General features: G+C 42.5%; 1 pseudogene; it reads left to right on the top strand.

Annotated features, from left to right (window-relative positions):
- The first annotated feature begins 1,537 nt into the window (after positions 1-1,537).
- On the top strand, positions 1,538-20,688 carry LOC129812741 (C-1-tetrahydrofolate synthase, cytoplasmic-like; annotated as a pseudogene).
- Positions 20,689-22,615: the final 1,927 nt, after the last annotated feature.

Raw genomic sequence — 22,615 nt, 5'->3', positions numbered from 1 at the left:
AGCACCCGGCCTCACCCTCCTAGAATCTGAAGTCAAATGTCTGTTTGCTGATGATCTAGTGCTTCTGTCAACAACCAAGGAGGGCCTACAGCGGCACCTAGATCTTCTGCCAGACCTGGGCCCTGACAGTAAATCTCAGTAAGACCAAAATAATTGTGTTCCAAAAAGGTCCAGTCGCCAGGATCACAAATACAAATTCCATCTAGACACCGTTGCCCTAGAGCACACAAACTATACATACCTTGGCCTAAACATCAGCGCCACAGGTAACTTCCACAAAGCTGTGAACGATCTGAGAGACAAGGCAAGAAGGGCATTCTATGCCATCAAAAGGAACATAAAATTCAACATACCAATTAGGATCTGGCTAAAAATACTTTAATCGGTTATAGAACCCATTGCCCTTTATGGTTGTGAGGTCTGGGGTCCGCTCACCAACCAAGAATTCACAAAATGGGACACACCAAATTGAGACTGCATGCAGAATTCTGCAAAAATATCCTAAGTGTACAACGTAGAACACCAAATAATGCATGCAGAGCAGAATTGGGCCGATACCTGCTAATTATCAAAATCCAGAAAAGAGACGTTAAATTCTACAACCACCTAAAAGGAAGCGATTCCCAAACCTTCCATAACAAAGCCATCACCTACAGAGAGATAAACCTGGAGAAGAGTCCCCTAAGCAAGCTGGTCCTGGGGCTCTGTTCACAAACACACCCCACAGAGCCACAAGACAGCAACACAATTAGACCCAACCAAATCATGAGAAAACAAAAACATAATTACTTGACACATTGGAAAGAATTAAGAAAAAAACAGAGCAAACGAGAATGCTATTTGGCCCTAAACAGAGAGTACACAGTCGCAGAATACCTGACCACTGTGACTGACCCAAACTTAAGGAAAGCTTTGACTATGTATAGACTCAGTGAGCATTGCCTTGCTATTTGGAAAGGCCGCAGTAGGCAGACCTGGCTCTCAAGAGAAGACAGGCTATGTGCACACTGCCCACAAAATGAGGTGGAAACTGAGCTGCACTTCCTAACCTCCTGCCCAATGTATGGCCATATTAGAGACACATATTTCCCTCAGATTACACAGATCCACCCACAAAGAATTCGAAAACAAACCCGATTTTGGTAAACTCCCATATCTACTGGGTGAAATACCACAGTGTGACATCACAGCAGCAAGATTTGTGACCTGTTGCCACAAGAAAAGGTCAACCAGTGAAGAACAAACACCATTGTAAATACAACCCATATTTATGTTTATTTATTTTTCCTTTTGCACTTTAACCATTTGTACATCGTTACAACACTGTATATATACATAATATGACATTTGTAATGTCATTATTCTTTTGGAACTTCTGTGAGTGTAATGTTTACTGTTCATTTTTATTGTTTATTTCACTTTTGTATATTATCTAGCTCACTTGCTTTGGCAATGTTAACATATGTTTCCCATGCCAATAAAGCCCCTTAAACTGAATTGAATTGTTGTCTCGGGGCGAACTTTCTTTCAGCCAGCAATGCCAGCCCAAATCATCAGTGGATAAGAAGTTTCTGCGTAAGTGATTTACTGTCAGTTTCTGTAATATTTCTGACCATGTCTGTTGGATCAAAATGGTGCTGCTGCTGGGCGACCACAGCAAGTGTATCACACACCTTTTTATAACTTTGCTCGACTAGCACACAGCTCTTGTGCAGAGGGTTTAGAAAACACTATGATGTTTATTTTGTGTAAACCTTTGACATAGCTTCCTCGTAGCAGTTTGGTTTTCTCACATATCTCCACGTTCTGTTGCATTCTGCAGACATTGTACATGGTGAACAACAGCCACATGCATTAAGCATGACTTGCCAACCTCATTCTATTCATAATGTTCATTAGAATCTCTACCCAAAACTTTGTAAACAACAAACAAGGTTGGAACAGATTCTAAAGAACGTGTTCCTGAGAATTCCATACATCCTTTGTTCTGGTATCAACAGTTTGCACTTGTCAGTGTGTAACTAATAACTAACTGCATGAACCACTTAGCTTACATTTTTATTTTGAACCTGAGGACGTCAAATGTCACTCATAGTTTTCCTCTTAGTCTCATGTCAAATTGGATGGGAACAATGTCACAAAAGCTTTTGCAGTTTTAATGGAATATTGTGAAAACATCCTGGGTGAAGCTGCTACTACAACAACAATGTTTCATTCTACTGTTAATGTCGGCCTATCTCCAACCTTGATACAGTATTTTTTTAATTGAATGACATTTTTTAAATTTAACCTTTTATTTAACTAGGCAAGTCAGTGTTAAGAACAAATTGTTATTTACAATGACGGCCAGACTTTAACGACGCTGGGCCAATTGTGTGCCGCCCTATGGGACTCCTAATCACGGGCGGATGTGATACAGCCTGGATTTGAACCAGGGACTGTAGTGACTTCTCTTGCAATGAGATGCAGTGTCTTAGACCGCCGCGTCACTCGGGAGCCAAGTATTATGTAACAGAATGTGCCGTTGATCCATTCCTCATTCATGTGAGTACTGAACTCCAGTGGATGTCTAGATTGGACAACAGTAATATGCTCTATTAATTTGATAGGCTAAATTGCATGTACTCCAAGACTCCCCTACATTTGATTTCAATTGATTTGTCATATCCCAAAAACTATTTTCAATTAACTGCAAAGTTTCTCATATTTGCCCTATTTGTTTCCCAGCAGTGTCCCAGCAGTTTTACTTGATAGCCACATGACTGACTGTGCAGTTGTGTCAATACTATTTTAGGTGAAAACCTGACTTTTGATACATGAAGGAACATTAATTCAGCAACTCATGCTTCTCACAAGACGTGACCGTGCCCTCCTAACCGTGTCCCTCTTCACTACCCATTAGTCAATTAATTCAGACCGACTGGTCAAAAGCCACATTCTTCACTTACATCCTTTTCTTCAATGAGTTCAGTTGCTGTGTGTGTGTGTATATATAGGGTCATTGAAGAGGAGTAGCGTTCAGTAAGTAATTAAACTAATATGTTGCAGAGTAGCTGCAAAGGAACTACTACACTGTGGCCTTGATCAGAGTACAACACTGTTGATGTCCTGAGTCCCACAAATGAATTTTGTCTGTGTTGACCCATGATGGATTAGATAACGCCCCTTTTCTACTGATACAATATAGACTAGAGTTGGCACAATTTTTTTTTATGTGCAACATAAATATTAATACATAATCCTTTGAAGTGTTATGGTCTAAGAGTGAGGGTTGATTCATCACATCTAATGATTGTTGTTTTTGGTTTAGGCTTCGGTTTCAATCAACTTTGAAACCAACTCCTCTGAAAACAAATCAACCTTTTTGCTTAGGCACTACCACTCCATTGAGCCCTGTGCCAATTAGTCCCTGTATCTATGTGGTCTGCCGCCAAGCCAGGATGAGATGCTGACGACCCTAAAATCCCCCCCCCCCCCCCTCTCTCTCTCTCTCAAATAACTGTTTAGTTGATAGAAAAGGGCCTAAGATAAGGCAACGTTTCTGAGATGTCCCTCTCTAAGAGGCCTTCATTTGGCTGGGCTGGCGAATTTACATGGACATCACTTAGTGTAACAGTCTAATTCCTTAGCAAGACTTTCTCTGTCACATATCATATATCGCTGTCCTCTCCCATGCCAAAATAACCAGCTACTTCACCCAAGGTTGCATGTGGTCTAAGTCTCTTAGCTCTATAAGGGCTCTTTCCTAGCATTGCACTCCAGGGGATGCACTTTGCCATACTCCTGGAGTTGTCCCTAAGCTGGTAATCATGCTGCACCTCACCTCCTTCTAAGATCTAAGGTGTGCTGTGGACAGTTGGAGGACAGAGGTCCATGGCTTCAGTGGTGTCTGGGAACACCATGTCCCTGTAAGACCATACAGGTTCTACCCCCGAGTAATGGTCCCCTTGCTTTCTCTCTGTGAGACTGTAGCTTGTCTTGTGTCCACAGCCAGGTGAGGGAGAGGCTGAAGAAGAATGTGGAGCAGATGAAGTCTCAGGACCCTAACTTTCGACCAGGTCTGGTTGTGTTACAGGTAAGTGCAAGAGTTTGTTTTTTGGGCTGTAGTTCAAATCTTGATGTGTCCATGTAGCCTATTTTCCCATGGCCTGTTTCCTTAGATTGTCTATGGGTAGTATTTGTACCATTTGAGTGTACTTGAGATGGTAATGAATTTGTGTTGTGTGCTAAAAGGGATACAGAATAAAGCCTGGGGGTCATATCTTTCCTCAGGTAGATTCAGAACCACTCGCTCAGTGGAGAGGAGAATTTATTCCATTCTTATACTTATACAGTTGAATTATGAAACGTAATGTATATAATAACTGACATTGGTTATTCGATCATTGACTGGTTTTTAAAGCGTTATTGCAACACATGAAGACTACATATTTGCTCCAATGTGCTGTGTACTTTTCAGGTGTGGGACAGAAATGATTCAAGCCTCTACATCAGCATGAAGCTGAAGGCAGCAGCTGAGGTAAATAACAGTAGAAAGTTTGACGTGATTATTTATGTTTGATACATGTTCCACGTTGTTCCCTGTTCACTTCATAAACTCTGTTTTTCTTGTGCCTATTGTAGATTGGAATAAATGCCACACACCTAAGGCTCCTGAGGACTGCCACAGAGGATGAGGTGAGGAGGGATCCTGAGGGGGTTGACTTCACAGCTTGCATAGCGTTTCTTTCTAGTGATCCCTGCAGGCCACTTTCTGTCACTCTCTTTGTCTCAGTCATTCCCTTTCTTTTGATTTATTTCCCTTCCTCTCTCTTTTACACACCCAACATCTCTGTAGGTTCTGCACAGCATTACAGAGGTGAATGAGAACTCTGCTATCCATGGCCTCATCGTTCAGCTGCCTCTAGACTCCATCCACAAAATAGATACTGAGAAGGTGACTAACGCTGTGGCCCCAGAGAAGGATGTGGAGGGGAAAGCACTAAGATGTTTCAACATGTTTGATGTTCTGTGTGACCAGTTTACTGTCAATCAAACTGTGATAAACTCTCAAAAACGGTTTTCATTTTATTTTGTGACACTCCGGCAAATCATGGAGATTTCATGTCCACATTCTTGAAACGTTCTAGTTGAATTTGTGAAGTATAAGCCATGATTATCTTGTGTTTATTGTACAATTGGCCTAATTTGTGACTTGGTGTGTTTAGGAAGCTCCATTCATCCCCCACTCCTCTAAATTACTCTGTTGCAGGTTTCTCCCCCCCCCCCAAAAAAATTTGATATTAAAGAATGTAAAAAAGTCAACAAATCAGCTCCAATTGATTTTAATTTTGGTTATCTGTTCCGAGGTATTGCCATGCATACAGCGCATTCGGAAAGTATTCAGACCCCTTGACTTTTCCGCATTTGGTTACGTTACAGCCTTATTCTAGAATGGTTTAAATCGTTTTTTCCCATCATCAATCTACACACAATACCCCTTAATGACAAATCAAAAACAGATTTTTAGCAATGTCTAAGTATTCAGACCCTTTACTCAGTACTTTGTTGAAGCACCTTTGGCAATGATTACAGCCTCGAGTCTTCTTGGGTATGATGACTCTACAAGCCTGGCACACCTGTATTTGGGGAGTTTCTCCCATTCTTCTCTGCAGATCGTCTCAAGCTCTGTCAGGTTGGATGGGGAGCGTCGCTGCACAGTTATTTTCAGGTCTCTCCAGAGATGTTCGATCGGATTTAAGTCCGGGCTCTGGTTGGGCTGCTCAAGGACATTCAGAGACTTGTCCCGAAGCCACTCCTGCGTTGTTTTGGCTGTGTGCTAAGGGTCATTGTCCTGTTGGAAGGTGAACCTTCACCCCAGTCTAAGAATCTGCTCCAGAGCGCTCAGGATTTCATCAAGAATCTCTCTGTACTTTGCTCCATTCACCTTTTCCTCAGTCCTGACTAGTCTCCCAGTCCCTTCCGCTGAAAAACATCCCCACAGCATGATGCTGCTACCACCATGCTTCACCGTAGGGATGGTGCAAGGTTTCCTCCAGATGTGACACTTGGCATTCAGGCCAAAGAGTTCCATCTTGGTTTCATCAGACCAGAGAATCTTGTTTCTCATGTTCTGAGTCCTTTAGGTGCCTTTTGGTAAACAAGCAGGCTGTCCTGTGACTTTTACTGAGGAGTGGATTCCGTCTGGCCACTACCATAATGGCCTGATTGGTGGAGTGCTGCAGAGATGGTTGTCCTTCTGGAAGGTTTTCCCATCTCCACAGAGGAACTCTGGAGCTCTGTCAGAGTGACCATCGGGTTCTTTGGCACTTCACTGACCAAAGCCCTTCTCCCCCGATTGCTCAGTTTGGTCTGGCGGCCAGCTCTAGGAAGGGTCTTGGTGGTTCCAAACTTCTTCCATTTAAGAATGATGGAGGCCACTGTGTTCTTGGGGACCTTCAATGCTGCAGAACATTTTTGGTACCCATTCCCAGATTTGTGCCCTCGACACAATCCTGTCTCAGAGTTCTACGGACAATTCCTTCAACCTCATGGCTTGGTTTTTGCTCTGACATGCACTGTCAACTGTGGGACCTTATATAGACAGGTGACAGCCTTTCCAAATCATGTCCAATCAATTGAATTTACCACAGGTGAACTCCCAAGTTGTAGAAACATCTCAAGGATGATCAATGGAAACAGGATGCACCTGAGCTCAATTTCGAGTCTCATAGCAAAGGGTCTGAATACTTATGTAAATAAGGTATTTCTGTTTAATAAATTTGCTAAAAAAAAAAAAAAAAACTGTTTTTGCTTTGTCATTATGGGGTTTTGTGTGTAGATTGAGGAACAAAATTAATTTCAACAATTTCAGAATAAGGCTAAAACGTAATAAAATGTGGAAAAAGTTAAGGGGTCTGAATACTTTCTGAATGCACTGTAATAGAGAGAGATATTGTATGTGTGACCGTATACAAATGTAAGCAAGGTTTAGTCAAATATTACTAAACCTTGAGCATCCGCTTAAGAACAAATCAGCCCGCGGCTGAATCTATACTGAACAAAAATAGAAACGCAACGTGTGTTCGTCCCATGTTTCATGAGCTGGAATAAAATATCCCACAAATGTTCCATACGCATGAAAAGCTTCTCTCAAAGTTTGTGCACAAATTTGTTTACATCTCTGTAAGTGAGCATTTCTCTTTTGCCAAGAAAGTCCATCCACCCGACAGATGTGGCATGATTAAACAGCATGATAATTACACAGGTGCATCTTGTGCGGAGGACAATAAGACCACTCTAAAATGTCCGGTTTTGTCACTCAACACAATGCCACAAATGACTCAAGTTTTGAGGGAGCATCCAACTGTCATGCTGACTGCAGGAATGTCACCAGAACTGTTGTCAGTGAATTGAATGTTCATTTCTCTACCATAAGCCGCCTCATGTTTTAGAGAATTTGGCAGTACGTCCAACCGGCCTCACAACCGCAGACCACATGTCACCACACCAACCCAGGACCTCCACATCCAGGTTCTTTACCTGCGGGATCATCCGAGACGAGTCACCCAGACAGCTGATGAAACAGAGGTGTATTTCTGTCTGTAATAAAGACCTATTGTGGGGAAAAACTCATTCTGATTGGCTGGGCCTGGCGCCCAAGTGGGTGGGCCTATGCCCTCCCAGACCCACCGATGGCTGCGCCCCTGCCCAGTCATGTGAAATCCATAGATTAGGGCCTAATGTATTTATTTAAATTGACTGATTTCCTTATATGAACTGTAACTCAGTAAAATCGTTGGGAGTTATGTTTATTTTTGTTCCGTGTAGTTGATGATCCCTGCTCTATTGATTCTGATTGTCCTCTGGGCTTACTGAGAGACCAGTAAAGTAGCTTCTGCACTGCACTTAGCTGGGCCTGTTTAAAAAGATAAGACCTGAATTACTAGAGTACCAATGATGAGGACATTGATTTATGTCATCAGCTCAAAATAGTAGTGATTTTTTTCTGAGGGTTCTAATCATGCATAGCTTGTGTTGGGGCGATGATGGAATGGGGAACTGAAAGAAGGCATAGGAAATACAGTATATCGTCGAGAGAGGCTATATGAGTATGTACAGTGTGGTCTGAAATTGACACCCTTTATAAATATGAGCAATAATGACTGTATAAAATAAACGGTTAAAATACTGTATGCTCCAAAAAATGTGGGAATTATATCATTTTATACCAATACAATTGCTCAGAGAATGACTTTGTTTAACGTGAATAATGATGAGTAATCATGAATAATGCTGAGTATTTGTGAATAATGATGAATGAAAAAGTTACGGAGGGCCAAAGATCATACCCCCAATATATGCTAACCTCTCACCATTACCATTAACGGGAGGTTAGCATGTCTCGGGGGTATGATCTTTGACCTCTGTAACTTTCTCACTCATCATTATTCACGACCCATTCAGGATTTTTCATGATCATGGTAGGATCCACATTAATGTACAAGTGTTCACAAACATATTCTATTCTTATTTAGAATAAAAATGACTCCAAAATGAACTACAAATGCAACCAACAAGTTTGTAGCATCAGAAGCATGCTGTGAATATGGTACCAAATACTAAACTTTTGACTTTTTATTTCTAAGAATCTTTAAGGGTGTCAATAATTTCGGCCCTCTTCTTTAAAAAAAAAGACTTATTAAACAAAAGCTCTTTCTCTGAGCAATTGTATTAGTATAAAATTATATAATTTCCAGAATGTTTTTGAGCATATAATATAGCTTAGTATTTGAATAAACCATTTTTAAAATCATTATTGCTTATCTTTATCAAGGGTGTCAATAATTTCGGACCCCACTGTATGTGTAAGTATGACTAACTCTTAGTGGTTAGAAGTGTTGATCAGAAACCGGATGCTGATAATGAGTGTATTGTTTGTGTGTTCCCAGTCTGACTAGTATAAATGCAGGGAAACTGAATTACTTGAATTACTGTTTAATCTCCTGTACTCCTAACGGCTGCATGGAGCTCATAAGACAGACTGGTGGGTACAGTGGAGAAAATATTACTAAATTCCAATCAGCTGAATCACTTGACTTGAATGCTAATGCAAAATATAGATTTCCACCTAAATAGACATAGCCAAAAGTTATAATTTTTCATGATGCTCATAAACAAAAACTAGTAATGCTGCCTAGTTCTAGAAAGGACAGGAACTCACCTTTCTGGTAGAAATAATTATAAATTGCTGAGTTGAACTCACGTTTGAGGACAAGCTCAAGTACATCTTACAAATATTATGAAAATATAACAAAAATCTTAAACAAAAGTGTGGGAATAGGACTTGAAATGACTGAAAAGCTTTTAAAATATAGTAACAATCAAATTATGAATGACTTATTATAAGATTTCACTTTTCTTAGAACTGGAAAATAAATATGATCATATTTAGTTAGTGTACAAATGTGGCCCCATTTCATATAACTGATGACAGAGCATTTTCTGTAAAGTTTCCTCAGAGATGCAGAGACACCATTCAAATTGCTGCAGACTCGTTAGAACTTCAGCTTTATGCACAAAGTGACCAAGAGAAAGTGGTTGTAATGAGATGAAACCACAACTGCTTGAATCGCTAGACTGTCCACTTTCATATGCCATCTCCAAGGTTGGGCTCTGTCATTTAGAGGGAGAACAAATCTATTATTTGTCTGGATAGGCCAGAAAATGTGACACGTCATTCCCTATGCAAATGTGAAGTGTGAAACCTGACACTTCAAGTCTGCTCCTCTGACAGAGTGGTAGTGGAGAGCGGACAGCTGGGGATTTCTGGTACTATAAGGCACTGGACCCTACGACGTTCAGATCGCTTTGTACACCAAAATGTCAGTCAGAACCAGTCCAGAACCGCTCAAAGTCCCCCATATAAGAGGTATGTAAAAGTGCTCAATTTAATGATTGTGTGTCGGTGGCCGGGAAGAAAACTGTGGTGATTGGCCGCAGTAAGATTGTGGGTGCGCTCATGCATGACCTGCTGCTGTAAAACCACGCTACCGTGACAACCTGCCATTCTAAAACTGCTGACCTCGCTGCTGAGGTAAATCCAAGCCCAGAACATGTCACACGCTCCCTCAGAACATGAACACACTCACAACCATAACCTGTCATATACAGGCCATTACTACAGCCAACGCGTCACGATCATGTATACAGGTAGTAATATGTCACATACAGATCCCATATACAGCAGCACTAATGTACATTAGATTGACAGACTCATTCCACAAAAGATACTAATATAGTATTTTGAGGAGATCCATCCAATCCCCTCTCTTTGCAGGTGGGCAGAGCTGACATCTTGGTGGTTGGGATCGGGAAAGCAGAGATGGTTAAGGGAGATTGGGTAAAAAAAGGAGCAGTGCTCATCGACTGTGGCATTAATCACATCCTAGGTTAGTATGGTCCCCTTCATTGGTTTCCCTTTTGACAAGTATTCTTTCTTTTTAGAACAAATATGTGAGCTAACCATTAGTGTGTCATCAGTTCTCCATGGAGCTGGCACTTTTCTTTATGGGTAAAGTTTAGGGGCACTTATGCTTGTTCTGCATGGTACCTCTCTGTCCTCCTAAGATGGGACGAGGCCCAGTGGGAAGCGCGAGGTAGGGGATGTGCACTACTCCTCTCCTAAGGAGCAGGCTGGCTTCATCACTCTAGTACCAGGAGGAGTGGGGCCCATGACTGTGGCCATGCTCATGTAGGTGGGACCAACCGGGTATTGAACACGGGTTGTCTGTATGCCTCAAGAATACGGTAGCCCACCAAGCTAAAGCCTTGGAACACAAGTCCTCAGATCTCAGCCAAGGTTACTCATGATGTGAGTGTAGCTTACCGTTCCACCTCTGCTACGAAGGTAGTGTCACCCCTACTAGTAATTACACAAAACACTTCACCTCCAAAATTCATCCTGTGAGAATTCACATTTCAGGGGAAAAGTTGGTGGTCATTTTGTTTGTGATGGAGCAACTCCCTGTCCTGTGGACTTATCAATGTTATTCACCTGTTTCCGCAGCATGACATTATGGAAAAGAGACTGTGGAGCATTTTGTAGTAGATAAGGTGTTCCTTCAGAAGCTAATTTCCCTCTGTCTGGTAATCCTCTGAGCTGAGGTAATTGCATTCTAACGACATGAAATGAATGGAAAGCAATTTCTTTTTTTTCACTTTTATGGCACTGTGCAATCCACGGTTGCTCAGAGCACATTCCCTTAGAATTAATAGCTTTTGTCCATAAGGCAGAACCATAGCAAATTGCCTTTGAGTTATGTACAAATTCCAAGCTGAATGTGTAGTCAGAACTTTTTATTGGCTGTGTGGTTTGCGACTTTTCTTCATCTCCAGAACACAGTGCCAAGCGCTTCCTGGAGTCTCACCAGCCAGGCAAGTGGAGCATCACCTACATCAAGCGCTTCCTGGAGTCTCACCAGCCAGGCAAGTGGAGCAGCACCTACATCAACCTCACCCTGCAGAAGCCTGTGCCAAGGTTGGTCCCCTCATCCTCTGCCTACCTTCTCTGATGTGGAATCACTCTATTTCGTAGTCGCTTAGTCATACTTTTAATACTCCTCCATACTGTTGCTGAATAATTCAAACATCCACTAACTGAGGAGGCTCTAGTCTTGAGTCTTTACCTTCATGGTGGAAAGCCCTAAACTTGGTCCTCAGAGACTTGCGGAACATTTTCTGTCTGATGTTACTGCTGACTAAATGAGTGTAACCCGACTGTGGCCCTTAGTGACATCGTGATCTCACATTCCTGCGTATTCAAGCCCATCGACCGGATGGCCAGGGAAGTGGGGCCGCTGTTGGAACGAGGTGGAGCTCTATCGGAAGACCAAGGCCAAGGTGCAGCTGGACATCCTCAAACGCCTGCGGGCACAGCCTGATGGGACATACGTGGTGGTCGCTGGGTACGCTCTGTCTGTCTCTCTAGTTATTTTGTACTGGGTACAATAACCTTTTGTTCTTGACTTGAATCTGTTATTTCTCTATCATGCTGTAGGTGTAACATACAAATGTGCTCCTTTTCACTAGTGGCCTGGCACAGAACTCTTGTTTTATCAAGATTGATGATCTGTTATGCTCTCTGAAACTTTTCACACCAGTGTTATTGTTGTCTGTATCTCTAGAATCACCCCCACCCCGCTGGGAGAGGGAAAGAGCACCACCACCATAGGACTGGTCCAGGCTCTGGGGGCTCACATGAAGCTCAACGTCTTCGCCTGTGTCCGCCAGCCCTCCCAAGGCCCTACCTTCGGGATCAAAAGTGAGCACTGGCTGACGCTGCTGTTTGCTGACTGGTTGGATTTCTTTTGTGTGAAGGTGTTATCAATGCTAAATCACTGGAATGTTCTATCTACAGGAGGTGCTGCTGGAGGTGGATATTCCCAAGTTATTCCCATGGAGGTACTGCACTGATTGATCTCCATTCTATTCCAGACATTAATGATTTAGGAAGGGTGTTTCTGCATAAAGCTCTGACCATATAGCTTAATTCTGATTACAGTTCAACCTCCACCTCACTGGCGATATCCACGCCATCACAACTGCCAACAACCTGGTGGCGGCAGCCATCGACGCCCGCGTGTTCCACGAAGCCACCCAAACAGACAAGGTGAACTCTCTCTCTCTGTTGACCTCTGTTGTTGAGAAAGATTGCACTGCACAAGGTGGTATTTCATGTTTGATGAATGTGTGTGTCAGTCCATTTCTTATCTTTCTCACTCATTACCTCTCCCACAGGCTTTATATAACTGTCTGGTCCCCCTTAGTGGAGGTCAGCGGATGTTCTCCCCCATCCAGATAAACAGACTGAAGGTAAAAACATCAGAACAAAAAACGGATCCATGGATGACAATTGGATAATGCCATTATCATCTTGGCTTTGCTAGTGAGAGAATTTCTCTGCAAGTGTCTGTGTGTATGACTCCCCTAGAGAGTGTGCATTGAGAAGACTGACCCCACCACTCTCACTGAGGAGATCAACCGAATTCGCCCACCTGGACATGGACCCAGACTCTCTTACCTGGCACAGAAATAGAATGTTTTATGGGTCTTTGCGTCATTTTCAGTGTTGGACACCAATGATCATTTCCTGAGGAAGATCACCGTTGGCCAATCACCGACCGAGAAGGGTCACACTAGGGAGGTGTTTTTTTCTTACCATTAGTTAGTCACCTAATACTGACATGTTGACTTATGTTCTGTCCCCCTCCCCCAGGCCCAGTTCAGCATCTCGGTGGCCAGTGAGATCATGGCCGTGCTGGCTCTCACCAGCAGCCTGGAGGACATGCGCCAGCGCCTGGCCAAGGTGGTGGCCACCAGCCGCAGCGGGCAGCCCATCACCACAGAGGACCTGGTCAGTGGCCCTAGTCTTTTTCCTCCACTGTTAACCAACACATAGGCCGTCAACACATTCAATTGATCTGTTTTTGACAACATTTTACTGTGGTTGTGCAATGATCAGTGGTTGGATTGACGTTTGTGATGAGTGCTTGTTGATTCTGGGCTTGAAAGATTCTTCCTACGCTTTCACTCTGTACAGGGTGTGAGTGGAGCCCTGACTGTGCTGATGAGGGATGGCATCAAGCCCATCCTGATGCAGATTTTGGAGGTGGGTGGGGGCCTCAGATCCACAGAGCCGGGGGGGGGGGCTGAACTGTACTGGCCCGGCGACTGGAGGAGAGGGAAGCAAAGCAGCGTGGGAAAATGGGTTTTAGATTCTTTAATTGGTTAGGGTAGTGTGGATGTGAGGCTTCCTACATTCTCCTGGAGCAGTGATAACGCAGTCTGGAATAGACAGAAGGCATCTGCTTGTGGCTGTTTTTAGTTTAGTTACTAATCCCCTATATCTCTTTTGAGAAGTACAGAGGCAGGATTTGGTCTAATCAACAGATATTTCAAAGCCTAGAACTTGCTTAGCTAAACTTATGTTGACTGCAGATAAGGGAATCTGAGTCCGTATGGTTTTTGATGTGGTAGACTGACTGCTGTGAGTCTGAGTGGTGACATTGCCACAGGCTGTGTGTGTTCTGCTGCTGTGTGACTGAGGCGTTTCTCTCAACAGAAAACATCCGTGTTTGTCCATGCTGGACCCTTCGCCAACATCGCCCATGGCAACTCCTCCATCTTGGCTGATAAGATAGCCCTGAAGCTGGTCGGCCAGGAGGGCTTTGTGGAGCTAAAACACACAGCCTCTACCTTGGCAAGAAACAAAACTATGAACTAGTCCTGCAATGTGAGTGTTGGTTGTCTCTCTCATGGGATAGTGACGGAGGCTGGGTTCGGCGCTTACATTGGCATGGAGACGTTCTTCAACATCAAATGCCGCTACTCCGGCCTCACGTGGTGGTGCTGGAGGCCACTGAAGATGTTTTTTAAAAATTGTTTTACCTTTATTTAACTAGGCAAGTCAGTTAAGAACAAATTCTTATTTTCAATGACGGCCTAGGAACAGTGGGTTTTCTGCCTTGTTCAGGGGTAGAACCACAGATTTTTTTACCTTGTCAGCTTGGGGATTCGATCTTGCAACCTTTCGGTTACTAGTCCAACGCTTTAACCACTAGGCTACCTGTCGCCCCATGCACGGAGGCGGGCCAATGGTGAGTGACTGCACAGTTTACCGGGGATCTCCGAATATCTTTCCATCTCTGTCCTAATGGTGGTGCCAACGGGCAGCTTTCAGAAAGACTGCTTCAGAAAAAACTATCAAAGGACAGGTTTTTACCCTCAAAGGAAAAAGAGTGGTTACTCACTGCAGTGAATTATAATCATCAGATCAGCCTAGAGAATGTTCACACGTTATTGTCACATATCTTCTCGTATGGAATGTTCTATCCTGCGTCAATGAATGCAGGTGCACTGCTGAGAATGTAATTACATTTCCTGCTGTTTGGCGGTCACACAGGAAGACCACATTCATATTCACTCTGCTGCTGCTTTAGCTCTACCCCCACAAACACTATTAAGTTTCATGTCATTGGGTAGGGATTGATCCCATAATTGCTTATGCTAGTTTGGTGGCTTTTTGACTGGACTTCTCCCTTGCTGCAGGTTACTGCTGGAATGCCCCTGCCCAAAGAATTTGTGGAAGAGGTAAGACACTACTCCGCCCCTCACCCCCACTGTCTAACTTCAGCCCCTCCCCCTTCACACCTCATCACATCAATGAAAGGGCATCCATCCTAGATGTGTCACTTCCCCTTTATGAAAATGTTTTGTTAATGACATATTACCCATCCTCTGCACTAAGTCTTGGTTGTAAGACTCAATCATTCATTAGAAGGCATCAAGGGCATGAGTGTGGTATTTGCTCTGTGTCTTGTGACCTGGTTTAATTCTCATCTGATGCTATTAGTTGATCTGAATTACCCAGGCCCATCCATTATGGAGTGCAATTAGGTCCAGTTCACAAGCTCCCTTCATTTACATGGACCAGTGCCTACTGCTTACATGTGATCATTGATGCGAGTAGAAAATGGCTGCACTTAACTTGCTCTTCAAGTTCACTGGGGTGTCTCTCCAAAGGCAGTATACACAATATGTTATGTAATGGCTATATATCAACAAGACCCATTGTGTGTTATTGCGTAGAACCTTGAGCTTCTAGGGAAGGGCTGCAGTAACATGAGGAAACAGGTGTAAAATGCCACACACTTTGGAGTGCCAGTGGTGGTGGCCATCAACGCTTTCAAGTAAGTCCTTGTCATGGTGAGCATCTGAAACTATTTTACCCCTATTGTCCTGTGTATTAGTGCTTTGATCTCTGACCTTTGTGACCCTGACTGCAGAACAGACACTGAATCAGAGCTGGACCTGATCTGTAGCCTGGCCAAGGCAGCGGGAGCCTTTGATGCGGTGCGCTGCTCTCAATGGGCTGAAGTGGGTGCTGGTGCTGTGGCCCTGGGACAGGCTGTGCAGAGGGTTTCTGAGGCCCCCAGCGACTTCAAGTTTCTCTATGATGTAGAGGTAAAGCGAGCGTTGGACCTTACTGAAAGACCTTGGTTTTCACTTTATGACATAGGTACATTTATTTCATCCTGCTCAGGTCGTAAAGGTTTTTCTCATCTTGACTGTTCACTGGCTGGACTTCCATTCATACCATCTCACTATCAGTCTTGTGTCATGTCCGTAGATTAAATCACTGATTCACTTCTTATGCTCCGATGACTGTTTTAATCACAGAGTATCCATACATCAACCCCATGTCACTCCATCAGTCAATGTGTGACTGACAGGTGAGGAGAGATGTGCCTGTGACCCCTGAGTCGAGGCTAGTCGAAATGTGAAATGGCTCTATTCTCCACTATAGTGCATCTGTCAGAGACAGGAGCAGGACTGCTGCTGTACGCCCCTCTGGTGATTGGTGACTGCCCATGCGACTGACTGAGAGCACCAGGGGAATCACAGAGGAGAGGAGCAGTGGAATATTGGTCGATTCCTGATATAGGCTATGCAATGGCTTCCCACTGGGTACAAATTGGTTGAATCAACGTTATTTCAACATAATTTGTTAATGTATTGTGAAGTGGAATCTATGTGGAAAATACATTGAATTTGAAAAAAGTAATCAACGTAACCTGTTGAGGGTGACATTTCAACCACAGGATTATGTCATGGTAACCAAATTTCAACATAGGAAAAACTCAGTATAAAATATGTTGAATTTGTACCTTTAAAACAACGTCAGATCTTCAACGTTATATCCACTATCAGAAAAAAAAAGTTTTAGGCTGGGCAGCATCTTTTGCTTGGATAGTTCTATCTGTGCCACTGCCTTAGTCTGGCTTTAATTCCAGTTTGTTTACAAATGAATAATTGATATGTTGGATTCACGTCTCCATCTCAACTAAAAATCCAAGTTAAACAATAGGACTACATCAAATCAAACTTTAAATGCATTTTAAATAAAGTTTTATTTTTATTCTTTAACTTAGATTTTTGGTTGAGATGGAGATGTGAATCCAACATATAAATTATTACTTTGTAGACAAACTGAAATTGAAGAGTAGTCAGTGGCACAGATGGAATTAGCCAAGCACAATATAAATCTCCTTCAAATGTTGATATTTCGTTGCATTGACAACCAAACACAATTCAATATCACTTTTGAAATACACTATATATACAAAAGTATGTGGACACCCCTTCAAATTAGAGGATTTGGCTATTTCAGCCATACCCAATGCTGACAGGTGTATCAAATTGAGCACACAGCCACACAACCTCCATAGACAAACATTGGCAGTAGAATGGCCCGTACTGAAGAGCTCAGTGACTTTTAACTTGGCACCGTCATAGGATGCTATCTTTCCAACAAGTCAGTTTGTAAAATGTCTGCCCTGCTAGAGCTGACCCGGTCAATTGTAAGTGCTGTTATTGTGAAGTGGAAACATCTAGGAGCAACAACGGCTCAGCCGCGAAGTGGTGAGCCACACAAGCTCACAGAACGGGACCGCCGAGAGCTGAGGCGCGTAGCACGTAAAAGTCCTCAGTTGCAACACTCAATCCCGAGTTCCAAACTGCCTCTGGAAGCAATGTCAGCACAATAACTGTTCGTTGGAAGCTTCATGAAATGGGTTTCCATGGCCGAGCAGCCGCACACAAGCCTAGGATAACCATGCGCAATGACAACCGTCGCGGCTGGAGTGGTGTAAAGCTTGCCGCCATTGGACTCTGGAGCAGTGGAAATGCCTTCTCTGGAGTGATGAATCCCACTTGACAATCTGGCAGTCCGATGGACAAATCTGGGTTTGGCGGATGCCAGGAAAACGCTACCTGCCCGAATGCATAGTGTCCACTGTAAAGTTTGGTGGAGGAAGAATAATGGTTGTTTTTCATGGTTCGGGCTAGGCCCCTTAGTTCCAGTGAAGGGAAATCTTAACGCTACAGTATACAATTACATTCTAGGCAATTCTGTGCTTCCAACTTTGTGGCAAGTTTGGGGAAGGCCCTTTCCTGTTTCAGCATGACAATGCCCCCGTGCACAAAGCGAGGTCCATACAGAAATGGTTTGTCGAGATCTAATGTGGAAGAACTTGACTGGCCTGCACAGAGCCCTGACCTCAACCCCATCGACCACTTTTGGGATGGATTGGAATGCCGACTGTGAGCCAAGCCTAGTCACCCAACATCAGTACCCGACCTCACTAATGCTCTTGTGGCTGAATGGAAGCAAGTCCCCACAGCAATGTTCCAACATCTAGTGGAAAGCCTTCCCAGAAGAGTAGAGACTGTTATTGTAGCAAAGGGGGGACCAAGTACATATTAATGCCCATGATTTTGGAATGAGATGTTCGACGAGCAGGTGTCCACATACACCTGCTTGTGTAGTGTAAAATATATAGCCTATTAACTTGTTAACAAATGATATGCTGGATCCACGGCTCCAACTCAACCAAAAATAAATGATAAAGAATGGGATTAAGCCAGTGGCTCAGATGGAACTATACAAGCAGTAGATGCATATCCTTTAAATGTTGATATTTGGTTGTGTTGTCAAACAAACACAAGTCAATATGACTTTTACATTAAATATAGTAAATATCCTAATGTCCTATCTTACAAACTAATGTAACATTCAACCTTAAAATGAGTAACACGTCCATGGCCACATTGAGGTTAAGGTGACTATACATTTCTTCTTATGTAATCATATTAAGCGTGCATCTTCAAGATATCATGCATGGGTCGTCGCAGGTCTGTGGAGAACTTCACAATTGCTGTTGTACTCTGTGCAGAATCTGGAACGGCATTTGTGTGACAACTAAACCAAAAATTGGACTATTTTTCAATTGAAATTTGGTTGTGCTTTTATATGGTTGAAAGCATAGTGATAACGCATTGGAAATTCAACTTACTTTTGGCTGTCTTTTTGAGTGGGTTGTAATCTCATTGACCAACGTCTCAACCAAATATTACCCAATTGTCCACGTTAAAATGGCGTGGTGTGCCCAGTGGGTTGGTACTGTTGCAAATACACTAAATTGAAACATGTTGATGAATCCGTGGATGACCAGAACCAGTTTTATGGTACTCATATGTTGTACGTATGTGTATTTTTGTCTGTCTGAATCACTTTTAGCTGCCCATTGTGGATAAGATCCGGATCATTGCTCAGAAGATCTACGGGGCTGATGACATAGAGCTGCTGCCAGATGCCCAGCACAAGGTGGAGCTTTACACCAAACGGGTACAATGGCTATGAGACCAAGGATTTTAATCGAGATGGTTATTTGTTTACATGATTTCTGGAGCTCATTCTACTCAAGGACATGGGCCTTCTTCCTTCCGTTGTCAACTTCTTCCTTCCATTGTCATCTTCTTCCTTGAAGGTTCAAGAAAAAAAGAGACTTAAGGCCAGACTTTTTAAAATGTATTTTAAATTCTGTCAACAGACTCACATTTCTATTTGAGGTTTTAATCTCCTTTCAATGAATGCCATTATTGTCTTGTCCAGGGCTTTGGGAATCTGCCCATCTGCATGGCAAAGACCCATCTGTCCCTGTCCCATGAGGCAGATAAAAAGGGCATGCCCGCAGGGTTCGTCCTGCCCATCAGGGTCATCCGTGCCAGTGTGGGTGCTGGGTTCCTCTACCCTCTGGTTGGCATGGTAAGAAAGCACTGGCCTCAACAGAGAATCAACTGAATCAATCTCTTGATCAGAGGACACAAAAATACTGATATTGTTCTTTTTTTCTGCCGCATCCTAGATGCCCACGATTCCAGGGCTGCCCACAAGGCCATGTTTCTACGACATTGACCTGGACCCTGAGCAGGTCAACGGACTATTCTAATTGGTGCCTCACCCTGTGTACCTGAAGAAATCCGCTAACATTACAGCTATATGAATGACATCAATACAACAACCCATACTAGTTTACAGATATGGTTGATGTCTGTGATGATTCTGGATATTCTCTCTTTCGATCTCTCCCTGGTCTGTTGTCTGCAGCACCCACAACGAGCCCTAATGAAATGTGGTGGAGCAGTAACTGGAAGCGCTTCCCTCCCCTGTCAATAATTAATTTGCTCTGCATGTGGCCACTGAAGGGTAAATTTAAAGAAACTTAAACTGTTTGTCCCCCGAGACTAACTCTGTATTAGTATTCTAGCAGGGAGAAATGACCTACTTAACATTCCTTCAATAATCACCTCTGAAAATAAACAAACCTTCCCAGAAGCTACTGTATCTTATCCCTCCAGAAGTACAGTGTTGTGTCTGATAATACTGTGCATGGCAAGGAGACCCTAGGGAGAGGGAGGTCTCAGATCATGAATCAGGTGGTTATTTGTGTGTAAATCAGACTCTGTCTACTGCCATGGACTGGTAAAGATTCAAAACAGTGTTGAAAATTAACCAGAACAAATTCTGACATTGCTGCAATGTAAAAACTTCTGACATTGACCATCCTTGTTGTTTAAAGATTTGTCCTAATTGTGCCTCTCTTAAAAGGTTTCCTTTATTTCTATTTTATATTGTAATATAGAATGACGAATGTCGAATACTGTTAAAGTACTGTACACTAATTGATTCTGTGAAATTTTAGCATGTTGCTTAAAATCAATATGACACATATGAAAATAATGATTAAATGGAGAAAAAAAACCATTTAAAATGGAAAATGTCTCTGTTCATTGGATTTTTGTTTTGTTTTAATAAATAGCACAGGTGTGATGTGGATTTCCCCACTGAGGAGGTTGGTGTGTGCATTAGTTTTGTGACTGGTGACCAGAGAAGCTACAATTATTATAGAGCTGAGTCTGACATGGACCACCTGCTGGGGCTGCCATCTGCCTTTGCACAACTACATGAAGAATCAGAGCCAGGTAGCATGGCTGTGCAGGCAATTTAGAGAAGAGCAGGAAAAACAAAAACAGTACTGTAATCTTAACTATTCACAAAACGTTATATTGTATAGGCTGCAACCTTTACCCTCGTTGTCCCTGTTATTGAGACAGGGATTTATCTGTCTACACTGATTGTAGTATCAATCAGAATTGAGGGGGGTGGCCTTGGTGCATAATTACATATTGGTGTCAATTGAAAACAGAAATTCACAAATACAGTGCCATCAGAAAGTATTCATGTCCCTTGACTTATTCCACATATTGTGTTACAGGCTGAATTCAAAATTGATTTTTCTCACCCATCTACACACAATAATCCATAATGGCAAAAGTGAAAACTTGCTTTTAGAAATGTTTGCAAATTTATTGAAAATGAAATATGTAAATTAGATATTTCTGTAAGTATTCACACCAGAGTCAATAATTTGTTGCACCTTAGGTGGTGATTACAGCTGTGAGTCTTTCTGGGTAAGTCTCGAAGAGCTTTCCACACCTGGATTGTGCAACATTTGGCCATTATTCTTTTCAAAATGATTCAAGCTCTGTCAAATTGATTGTTGATCATTGCTAGACAACCATTTTCTGGTATGGCCATAGATTTTCAAGTAGACTTTAGTCAAAACTGTAGTTCGGCCACTCAGGAACATTCACTGTCTTCTTGGTAAACAACTTGAGTGTAGATTTGACCTTGTTTAAGGTTATTGTCCTGCTGAAAGGTGAATTTATCTCCGTGTCTGGTGAAAAGAAGACAACCAGGTTTTCGTCTAGAATTTTGCCTGTGCTTAGCTCCATTCCATTTATTTGTTATCCTGATAAACTCCTCAGTCCTTAAATATTATAAGCATACCAATAATATTATGCAACCACTTGAAAATATGGAGAGTGGTACTCAGTAATGTGATGTATTGGATTTGTCCCAAACATAACACTTTGTATTCAGGAAAGAAAGTTAATTGCTTTGCCACATTTCTTGCAGTATTACTTTAGTGCCTTGTTGCAAATAGGATGCAATTAGGTTAGTATTGTGGAGTAACTACAAAGTTGTTGATCCATCCTCAGTTGTCTCCTATCACAGCCATTAAACTCTATAACTGTTTTAAAGTCACCATTGGCCTCATGGTCAAATCCCTGAGTGGTTTCCTTCCTCTCCGGCAACTGAGTTAGGAAGGACACCTGTATCTTTGTAGTGACTGGGTGTATAGATACACCATCCAAAGTGTAATTAATAACTTCACCATGCTCAAAGGGATCATCAATGTCTGCTTTGGTTGAATCTGTGTTTGAAATTCACTGCTCGACTAAGGGACCTTACCGATAATTGTATGTGTGGGGTACAGAAATGAGGCAGTCATTAAAAGATCATGTTAAACACTATTATTGCACACAGAGTGAGTCCATGCAACTTATGTTCAGCAAATGTTTACTCCTGAACTGATTTAGGTTTGCCATAACAAAGGGGTTGAGTACTTATTGACTCAAGACATTTCAGCTCTTAATTTTTTAATACATTTGTAAAAATGATAACAAAAAATATCCACTTTGACATTATTGGGTATTGCGTGTAGGCCAGACGGAAAAACATCTCAATTTAATACATTTTGAATTCAGGCTGTAAAAAACTAAATGTGAAAAAGTCAAAGGGTGTGAATACTTTCTGAAGGCACTGTACGTTGTAGTGATAGTGGGCAGGGCATTGTGCTACAATTCAATCAATGCGTCACTATGGAAACCG

The sequence above is a fragment of the Salvelinus fontinalis genome, chromosome 16 (genome assembly GCF_029448725.1).
Source record: "Salvelinus fontinalis isolate EN_2023a chromosome 16, ASM2944872v1, whole genome shotgun sequence".
Lineage (NCBI taxonomy): Eukaryota > Metazoa > Chordata > Actinopteri > Salmoniformes > Salmonidae > Salvelinus > Salvelinus fontinalis.
This window is presented reverse-complemented; position numbering and strand designations above follow the sequence as displayed.